The sequence below is a fragment of the Sorex fumeus genome, unplaced genomic scaffold (genome assembly GCF_029834395.1).
Source record: "Sorex fumeus unplaced genomic scaffold, SorFum_2.1 ptg000070l, whole genome shotgun sequence".
Lineage (NCBI taxonomy): Eukaryota > Metazoa > Chordata > Mammalia > Eulipotyphla > Soricidae > Sorex > Sorex fumeus.
In genome coordinates, this window is record NW_026606127.1 from 6,162,837 (window position 1) to 6,173,628 (window position 10,792).

Sequence of the window (10,792 nt, forward strand, 5' to 3'; positions counted from 1 at the left end):
ACACATCTACCAACTCTCCTATGGTGATCACCAGCTGTCCAGTTCCCTACCTTTCCCGGTTTCCTTGCCATCCATCCATCACCCCATTAACTCTCCCAGGACCATCTCTTTCCACCACCACCTTCCAGGCTCAAGGTTAAGCGGTACCAACCGCTTTGGTCGTGGTGACCTAGTGCGCATGTCTTAGTCCAGTACATCCCCCAAGGCAGCCCCAATGACACTGATAACGTTGGTTCTTGTGTGAGCTGCAGTTAACAGCGATGTTTAGAGAAGGCTACAGGCACCAGGAACCATGGAAGACCACAGAGCAGCCCCTCAAGGTAATATAATTTGAGCTCCCCCTGCCAGAAATGTCCAGATGCCATTGCCTGAAAGCAGGCTTTCTCACAGCGGGGAGTTTACAAATGCAAAGACTTACAGAGGCAATGGACCTCATTGTTGATACTAGCTAGCAAAGTGTCACCGTGATAGCGACTCTGAATATTGTTAGGAATAAGGGAAATGGTGCAGCTAGGGGTGCTGAACAGAGGGCCAGAGGACATGGTGACTTATCTTTGCATCTCCCAGGAGCTCATCTTCAGGCTTCATGCTGCAACAGTTCTCTTGGCTTGGTCCCTGTTAAGAGTCATCCTTGAATGACTCTGAGGCCGTTGACCACTCATCTGGAAGGTTCATTCCCCAGTCTATGTGTTCACAACCCCCAGCCATCATTTATGATTAGACCACCCGAAACTTTTAGAGATGTGTCTCAAATTTCGTTATTTTCCAAAAGTGGCCATGAGGCATAAACACAGACTCCATGAAAGAATTTTAACTTTATTTCCGGTCACCTTTGACTCATCTTTCTTCTTTAGCCTATTCCGAATTTTTTCTTTTAATCCTAATCCCCAGACTGTGCCATTTCTCCCATTTTTTTTTTTGGAGGACACCAGGGATGGGACATACTTGACTGTGCTCTGGTCTTACTCCTGGCTCTGCGCTCAAGTTTCACATCTGGTGGTTCTCTGAGGACCATAAAGGATTGCAAGAATTGAACTGGGTCCTTCTTGCGTGCAGAGAAAATGCCCTGTCAGCAATACTGTTCCTCTGACTCTACCCCACTATTCATCAGGCCCATGCAATTTCTCCTCTTATGGGTTTATAACCCTGTACCAAGTTTATCTTTCTTAGAGTCTTGTGTATTCCCCCTTTGTCCTCTCCATAACTCTATAACTTCCCCTGAGCTGCCTCAGGTGTCCCCTTCTGGAGGGTGTCCAGTTCTGCAGGAAAACCCGGGGAGCTGCGGGTGAGGAGTGGTGAACCTGGCTTGTGCTCCCCCTACCCAGCTGGAGGGGAGGCGCTGATTAGGTGATGGACAGTCCCAAGGAGCTGCTGCAGGTGTTCCCCGCAGGTGTCCCCCTGTGGAGGGTGTCGAGTTCAGCGGGAAAAAGCACGGGGCTCTTGTTTTATTTATACTTTATGTTCCAATCTTAATGGTATCACCAGCCACTCAGTCAACCTAGCTAAACCCTAAAGTCTCTATCACTTTCTCCTGCACGAGTCTCTGCTTTCTGACAAAAGGGAGGACCTCAGAATGCTGACATAAATCTAATACCCAGGGCCGCAAGAGATAGTGTAGTGCTTATGAAACTTGTCTCACATGCACTCAATTTGACTCCCAGCGCCACATGATTGCCAGAGTATCAAAGGCTGCATAGACTCAGAGGACCCCAAGCACCATGGCCACGTTTTCTGAAAATTGTCTGTAGTGCCCCCACACCTCCTGAGCATTGCTTTACAGACTCTCCCAGAAACCAAAAAATATGTAATGCCCCAGAAACATGTACTTGTCTTAAAAAGGGAGCCTCAGTTGAGGTGAGGTTCACAAGGAAATATTGCATGAAAACATAAATCAAAGAGCAGGGGAGACAGTGTAAATCATGTGAGTACAGATCATATATTTGGTGAAATGTGTTAAGATTCAGATGCCCTAGTCTTCGCACCAGGGATATTCCTTCAAAAATGCCCCAATATACTGGAAAGGTTCTAGAACATTAGATGACTGAAACTCAATTATGAGCAACTTTGAAACTGTGTATCTCTTAGTGATTCTAATCGTTAAAGTAAATTTTAAATATACCCATCAAAGTAACCTTTTTACCACTAAATGGGAAAGATACTTTCTAATACTTATCCTCACCAAAAGCTCAACAGAGTGTGACACTTGCCAGGAAATGTCCTCCCTTGCATTTTTCTCATGATACTTTTAGTACTTCACTCTTCTGTTTCTTCCCTTTTCTCATGCCAAATCTTCCCATCTCCCTTGCAAGCTCCTGAAACATTATCCATTCAACATTGATGCACTTTGCCACTGCTCCTCTTGACGTCTTGTCCACGAACTGATTCTAAAACATAACATAGCTGCAATTACAGTATTCATGCCAAAGACAGTCATTGATATATCTTTGGGTTTGGCTTTCTACAAGCTATTGGCACACAGGTGAGTAACATTTTTTTCCTACAGAGAACACAAAAATAGTTATGCTGGGTTTTAAAGTTACATCAGTATTTTTAATGTTTTATTGAATATCTGTGATATAGACCATTACAAATCTATTCATAATTTGCTTCCAGTCATACAACGATCCAACTTCCATCCTTCCTCTAGTGTACATTTCCCAAAACCAATATTCCTGGTTCCCTAAAACCATCCCCCAACAAACTACCCCCACCCCCAGCCTGTCTCTATGGCAGGATCTTTAATTCTTTCTCTTTGTCTCCTTTTTATTTTGTGCATTAAGGGTCTCATAAAGGTACTAAGAGGTCATCATGTTTGTTCAAGGAATTTAGCATTTTTATCAGGAAGGTAAGCCTGGAGTAGCTTTGAGGTATGGAAATGACTGCTGAGGCTTCCATAAGTACAGGGAAGTGGGTGTGGGATGCCCATCCTGCCCAGAGAAAGCCTGGAGATTTCAGTCACAAAACACACATATCCGAATTTTCAGCTGTTATGTTTCAGGGAGAGCCATCCTGAGACGGTGGAAACCAGAGGAGGGCATGGTGGCGATTTTGTATTGTGGGAGAAAGTGGCTGCACTGGGTTTTGGTTGGGTGGGCACCAAACTAAACTGCTTCCCTCCGATTTACCCTAGTGTCTTCAGCCTTTTGCAGTTCCAAGGTTAACTGTGGCTGTTGATATCTTCGAGATTTGTCTATGGGTCTCTGAAACAAGACCAATCCATTAGCTTGTATAGCTGAGCCAGGGGTGGGTTTGTGAACATGGCCCCCACATATCTTTCGGGAGTTTAATTTCTCGGGAAACGTAGTCCTGAGTTGTTGGGAGCCAGCCAGAGGCACAGTGGCGATTTGAGGTTATCAGGAAGCATGAAGACACCATCAGACTATTGATGCACTCACCTGAGGGTACAGGTTGACTTCCTGCAGGCACTGCACAACCAGACTAACAAATATTCATTGAATGAATGAACGAATAATCAACATTTTCAAAATGTGTCTCTTTATTGCATTTTAGAAGGGTAACTTCTAACAGGAAAACAATCTTCATGGTATAATCAAGACCTACGATTTATTTTTAATATATTTAATAAAAGCTACACATTTTGGAAATTTATACAAAGAAATTCTTTTAAATTATCTGTCTTCATAATTTACTTGTAAATTACTATTATATCACTGTTTCTTCCACCGTTCTTAGCATAGAAATTTACAGACAGAATGTGCTAAGTAAAAATTCATTTTGGCTCTTCTGTTCAATGTAGTACTGGAAGTACTTGGAAGAGAAAATAGATAAGAAAAAGATATTAAGGGTTTTTCATGTATGAAAGGTAGAAACAATCTCTCACTCTTCACAGAAGATATCATACAATATTTAGAGAATACTAAAATCTCTGCGAAAAAACTCCTAGAGGCAATAGACTTTTATAGTAAAATTGCAGGCTATAAACTCAATACCGAAAAGTCTATGGATTTTTTATATGCAAATAATGAGAGAGAAGAAAGTGACATGAAAAAGCAATCCTATTCATAATCGTGCCTCAGAAAATCAAGAACCTTGGAATCAGCTTAACTAAGGAGGTAAAGGACCTATACAATAGGAAATTAAAAAGGACACGAGGAAATGGAAACATATATACTACTTATGGAATGGGAGAATTAACATTGTCAAAATGGCAATTCTCCAAGAAGCATTGTAAAAATTCAACTTGATCCCTATAAAGATACCCATGACATTCTTCAAAGAAATTGATCAAGCATTCCTGAAATTCACATGGAACAATAAACGCACACGAATAGCTAAAGCAATTCTTGGGGGAAAGACGATGGAGGCATCACCTTCCCCAACCTCAAACTCTACTGCAAACGATAATAATGAGAACAGCATGGGACTGAAACAAAGGCTCATCTGCAGACCAATGGAAAAGGATTGAATATACTGACACACACCCTCAAATATATAATCATCTAATCTTTGATAAGGGAGCAAGAAACGTTAAGTGGTTTAAGAGAGTCCTTCTAAACAAACGGTGCAGAAAAAACTGTACAGCTGCATGCAAAAAAAAAAATAGCTCAGATCTCTACCTAACACCATGCACAAAAGTCAGATAAAAATAGGTCAAAGTCCTCAACATCACAGCAGAATCCCTCAGGTACAGTGATGACAAGGTTGGCAAATCCCTCCACGATATTGAAGCTAAAGGTATCTTCAAATATAACACGCCACTTGCCAAGCAACTGGAAGCAGAGATAAACAAAGGGAACTATCTTAAATTAAGCAGCTTCTGTACCTCAAAAGAAACTGACCAGAAACAAAGACTCCACCATGCGGGCAAGATACTCGCAGAAGCCTACCAGGTTCTCTGAGAGTGAGAACTGGACAATCAGAGTTGCTGTCTTCTAAATAAGATCCAGTCTCTGGATGTTGGCTATTGAGGGAATTACATGGATCCAGGGGTAGTTCGTGGTTGTAACACTTAATTACTAGACGATGGGGGATCTGGAAGGAGCGGGCACATTCTTGATCTGAGCAGCCATGGAGATCTCATGCCCTGGTCCCGCACATTTGGGTTCCTCTTCCAGTTCCTTCATGCATGAGGCTCCTTCAAGCTTGGGAAGAGTGGTCTCTAAGCGTACCTATGGCTGGTTGCAGAGGTCTTCAGCTGCCGGGTCTATGCTCAGGGCGGTGAGGGAATCTCACCCCGCCATCTCCAAGGGGCCCCAGTGAGGAAAGCCAGGTGCGAGGTCAGGAGACTGTTGTTTTAGACATATTTGGAATTAATTTTAGATCGAAAAGTACGCATCATTGAAAATACTTATGTGCTTAGTAATAAATTACTACAAACTTGTTCAATCACGTCAGAGAGCCCACTCTGCTCAGAGAACTAGATTTTTAATTACAGATCCGTTTTTCCCATGTGTCATGACTGAGAATCACTATCAGTAGATATGAAACTCACTATACACAAAGATGCACACAGGTTACTATGAGTCATCTATGTTGTTAATGTGAGTTGGCCATTAAACTTCACTGAGACCCTTTGTTCTGTCCTTTATAGGAGCCACATGAGTCTCACCTTCCGTTCAAGTTGAACTTGTAATAAGGTGGAATGAAATCATCAATATGCTTCTCACCTCATCCTTCAGGAGAAAAATCCTACATACATTCAAGGTGGTCAAAGTGCAGACAACACCATCCACCTTTTCCTGGAGATGTACACGAGACTGAGGCGAGAAAAGCAAAAGGCTCTAGTTTAATGGTCTTAATTAAGGTTTCAGGGAACGACATTAAACAAACTCATATCCCATCTTCCAAAAGAATTATTTTGTAAAACTGATGCCTAGGGTATGGTAAAAGATAATATGGTAAAAACCATATTTTTCTTTCTGGGACATTAAATTTCTAAATCTATTTATTCATGCTGCTTTGAAATACATTCCTTGATTAGGAATCATTGTCTGCCATAGGAGTGAGGAAGGACAACACTCAAAGTAATAAGAAGAGAAAAATATGGAAAAATTAACTCCTACTAAGTTTAACACATATACTAAAATTGAAATGATAAAATGATGAGCATGGTCCTTGCACAGAGATGATATGCAAACTTGTAAAGCATTCCATATTTTTGTTGCAAGAAGAATGAACAGGTCTACTTTAAGCTAAGACAATCCCCACAAGTACAAAAATTCTACATAAAGAGAGCACAAATCCCAATCACAAAAATCTCTCTCAATGTCAATGGACTAAATGTGCCAATTCAGAGCACAGAATGGGAAGATGAATTAGAAAACTGAAACCAACATTCATTCTGCTGCCTGCAGGAAACACATCTGAACAATCAAAGCACCCATGGGCTAAAGGTAAAAGTCTGGGAAACAAGTTTTCAAGAAAATATCACCTCCACAAAGCTGGAGTGGCCATACTAGTATCAGACCACATGGACTTCAGGCTAAAGGTTATCAGAGACAGTGAAAGTCATTTCTTAGTGGTCATGGGATATGTACATCAGAAAGAACTCACCCTCCTCAATGTATATGATCCTAATGACAGACCAGCAAAATACTTAAAAACAACTTCTAATTGACTTATAGAAAAACATTGATAGCAACACAATACTAGAAGGAGATTTCAACACTTCTTTGTCACGTCTCCATAGATCAAACAGACTGAAGCTCAGCAAGGAAATATTTTCTTTAAGGGAAGTAATGAACAACCATTGGCTTAGAGAAGATATCAAAGAGGAAATAAAAAGTTTCCAGAAACAAATGAGAATGAGGACACAAGCTACCATAACTTGTGGGACACAGCAAAAGCAGTGTTAAGAGGAAAGATTATAGCTCTGCCAGAATTCATCAGGAAGAAAGAAAGGGCCTACATGAATAAATTAGAGCTCAAGATTTTGGAAAATGACCAACAAAAGTAGTCCAAACTAGGCTGGAGGGAGGAAATAATAAAACTTGTACCAGACATCAATGAGCTAGAATCCCAAAATAGAATCCAAAAGACCAATAAAAGAAAAAGCTGATTCTTTGAGAAAATAAATAAGATCAATAAACCATGAGAAGCCTCTCAAAGAAACAAAGAGAAAGAATTCTAATAAATCGAATCAGAAATGCAAAGTGGGGTGTCCTAATAGAAAGTACAGAAATCCATAGGATCATCAGAGATTATTTTGAGAATCTTTGCAGCAGGAAATGAGAAAATCTTGAAAAAATTGATAAATTATTGGATTCCAATTACCTCCCAAGGCTGAACCAAGATGATTTGGAATACTTGAACCTATCACTACCAAGCAAATTGAAATGATGGTCAAAAGTATCCCTACAAACAGAATCCATGGCCCAGATGGATTCAATAGTGAACTGTTTCAAACCTTTAAAATGGAACTGCTTCCAATATTTTTAAGATTTTCCAGGAAATTGAAGAAACAGAAATACTCCCAAATACTTCTATGAGGCAAAGATCACCCTAATACTCAAATCGATAGAGACACCACAAAAATAGAAAATTACAGACCTATTTCCTTGATGAATACAGATACAAAGATTTTCAAGAAAATACCAGCAAAGAGAATCCAGAAACTCAACAAAAGATCACACACTATGACCAAGTAGGTTTAGCTTGGGGATGCAAGGATGGCTTAACATTCTCTAGTCAATCAACAGAATACACCATCTCAATAAAATAAAGATAAAAGTCATATGATCACATCAATAGATGTAGTAAAGCATTTGATAAGATCCAGCACCCATTCATGATGAAAAACTCGCAACAAAATTGGAGTTGAAAGTACTTTCCTCAATCTAGTCAAAGCAAATTACCACAAACCCACAGCAAGCATTATTCTCAAGGGGGAAAAACCAAAGTCTTGGAGCAGAAATCAATGAACTAGAATCCCAGAATACAATCAGGCACAAAACAAGCTACCCACTCTCACCACTCCTATTCAACATAGTACTTAAAGTACTTGCCATAAGATTTCGGTAAAAAAAAAGATATCAAGGGCATCCATATAAAAAAGGAAGAACACAAGCTTTTACTATTTGGAGATGACATGATACTATACTTATAAAATCCCAAAGAATCTACAAAAAAGCTCCTGGGAACAATAGATTTGTTTAGTAAAGTAGCATATTACAAAATCAATATCTGGTACTACATGGCTTTCCCATATATTAATAATGAAAGAGAAAAAAAAGATAGAGAAAAACAATCCCATTCAAAATAATACCTCAGAAAATAGAGTATAATAGAATCAACTAAAATGGTTAAGGAACTATACCAAAAAAAAAAAAAACCTTCAAAACACTACTTCACGAAATAAGAGAGTATATGAGGAAGTGGAATCACATCCCATGCTTATGGATTGAGAGGTTTAACACTGTCAAAATGGCAATACACCCCAAAGCTCTATAAAGATTTAATGCAGTTTCTATAAGGATACCCATAACATTTTTCAAAGAAATAGATTAAACACTCTTAAAACTCATACAAAACCATAAACTCCCATGAAGAGCTAAAGCAATCTTTGGTAAAAAGAAGAAGGGAACACCTTCCCCAACTTCAAACCCTACTACAAAGTTTTAGTAATCAAAATACCATGATATTCAGATAAAGACAGGCCTCAGATCAATGGAATATAGTCAAATATCCTGACGCTGGCCCTCAGATTATTATTACCTAATCTTTCTTAAAGGCTCAAGAAGTATGAAGTTGAGCTAGTAAGTATTTTCAGCAACTGGTGCTGGGAAAACTGGACAGCAATATGCAAAAAAAATGAACTCAGACCTCTTTATAGTGCCAGGCACAAAGTCAGATCAAATATATTAAAGACCTCACTATCATACCTGAATTCTTAAGATATATGGAGAAAAATGTGGGAAGATCCCTTCATGACATTAAAGCTAAGGGAAACTTCTAGAATGAAACACAACTGACCAAGGAAGAGGAAGTGAAGATAAACAAATGAGACTACATTAAACTAAGAAGTTTCTGCAACTCAGAAAAAATGGTGACCATGATCGAAAGACAGCCCACGTAATGGGGAAAAATTATTTATGCAATACCCATACAATTAACCTCAAAATTCTGACTCCTGTATCATTAAGAACACTAAACTGTTCCCGTGAATTTTATTCTTCTTCACATATATTTACTCTAAAATATTTTAGATTTACTTGTAAACCACAGGTAAAAAGGAAAAATTATAAGTTTTTTTAAAAATAAAAAATAACCCCTATACATAGCCAGGTGCGACCCAAAAAACAACAAAGCAAGCAAGCAAGCAAGAAAGAAAAAAATTAAAAATTAAAAAATAATGCCGTTTGCAATGCTAAGGATCAATCCCAGATCATCATTCTTTGCGTTTTTGGGTCACACGTGGCGATGCACCGTGGTTACTCCTGGCTCTGCACTCAGGAATTACTCCTCACGGTGCTTGGGGGGACCATACAGGATGCTGGGAATCTAACCTGGGTAGGACGTGTGCAAGGCAAATGCCCTACCTGCTGTACTATAGCTCCAGCTCCACCCGCCTCCCCATAATTCATCATCTTGAGGGCCTCAGATTTTTACCTTCCATTTGGAAACTTCATCTTTACATTGACACAGTAAATTGAAACCACAAAACCATTGAATGGCATGTTATAATGGTAGCAGCCATGAGCAAACATTGATAACCCATAAGTTGGCATGAATGAATTCTGTCTCAGAGGCTTCACTTCTGAGGATACCTGTCACTACCTCCTTTCTGTTACGTATCCCAGGATCAGAACCTACATCAGGCCAGCAGTAGAAATTTTCCACCCAAAAGCTAGCCTTCCCCTGGGATCAGTATCCTTGATCCATCTAACTTGAAATTTTTCATTCATGACTTGTTGACCTTGTTTCAGGCGGAGGCATCCAGAGCATAAACTCAGCTTTCCCGTTGTTTCCACAGGAAACCCAAATACCTAAGAATGTTATCATTTCTGACGCCACTGTTAAAGATTTTTTTGGAATCCCACGGTAAGATACTATCATTCGTGTTATACTATTACAGTTCTCTATAGTTCGGATCTCCCCAAAGAACTCTCTACCCTCCTCACTCCAAGTGCAGACTCCAGTGTATCATGATCCTGAACGTACTTATAATAGTTTCACTCAGGTTCTCCCCTAAAGTGCACAAGTGAAGTTCATACCAATCCAAGTTCTTATTCCTAAACTACCAGAGTGGGCTTGTTCCTCAAGCTTGTGTTCTCCCTTGAAGAAATACCGTGCTTCCTTTCTCTATGTCTCTCTTTGCTTGTTTTGTTAAATGACTGTTCTCGCTTGAACATATATTCCATTCCACCCTACAACTGTTTCACAAGTTTCTAAGGGCTTTTCAATAAAATATATTTTGTTTCACTAAACTAAAACTTTTAAAACCCCAGAGCATTATTAAAACCAATATTTGTATCTTTTAAACCACAAATTTTGAAAATGAAAGGTGGAAAAGCAATGGAATACTACTCAGTTGTATGAAGTGAACTCTTCTTATTATTTGTATATAAAATGTATAACATGAGGAAATTATGTTTAGTGACAAAAACCAGGCAGAGAAAGATAGGCATCCTACAAATTCAGGAATATGTGGAATATGGAGAAAACAAATTAAAAGAATAAAATGAGACAGACAAACGTCTAAAACATTATTTATATTCTATGATTTATAATTCAATTAACAATGGTTTCTCATACACATAATTCCAACATGACACTCCTCATTCTCTCAAAGAACAAACCCTCCCTCTCCCCCAATCCCCCAGAATCCCTCCCT

At 39.3% G+C, this 10,792-nt stretch overlaps 1 pseudogene; it reads left to right on the forward strand.

Annotated features, from left to right (window-relative positions):
* The first annotated feature begins 6,026 nt into the window (after positions 1-6,026).
* On the forward strand, positions 6,027-6,120 carry LOC130037096 (uncharacterized; annotated as a pseudogene).
* Positions 6,121-10,792: the final 4,672 nt, after the last annotated feature.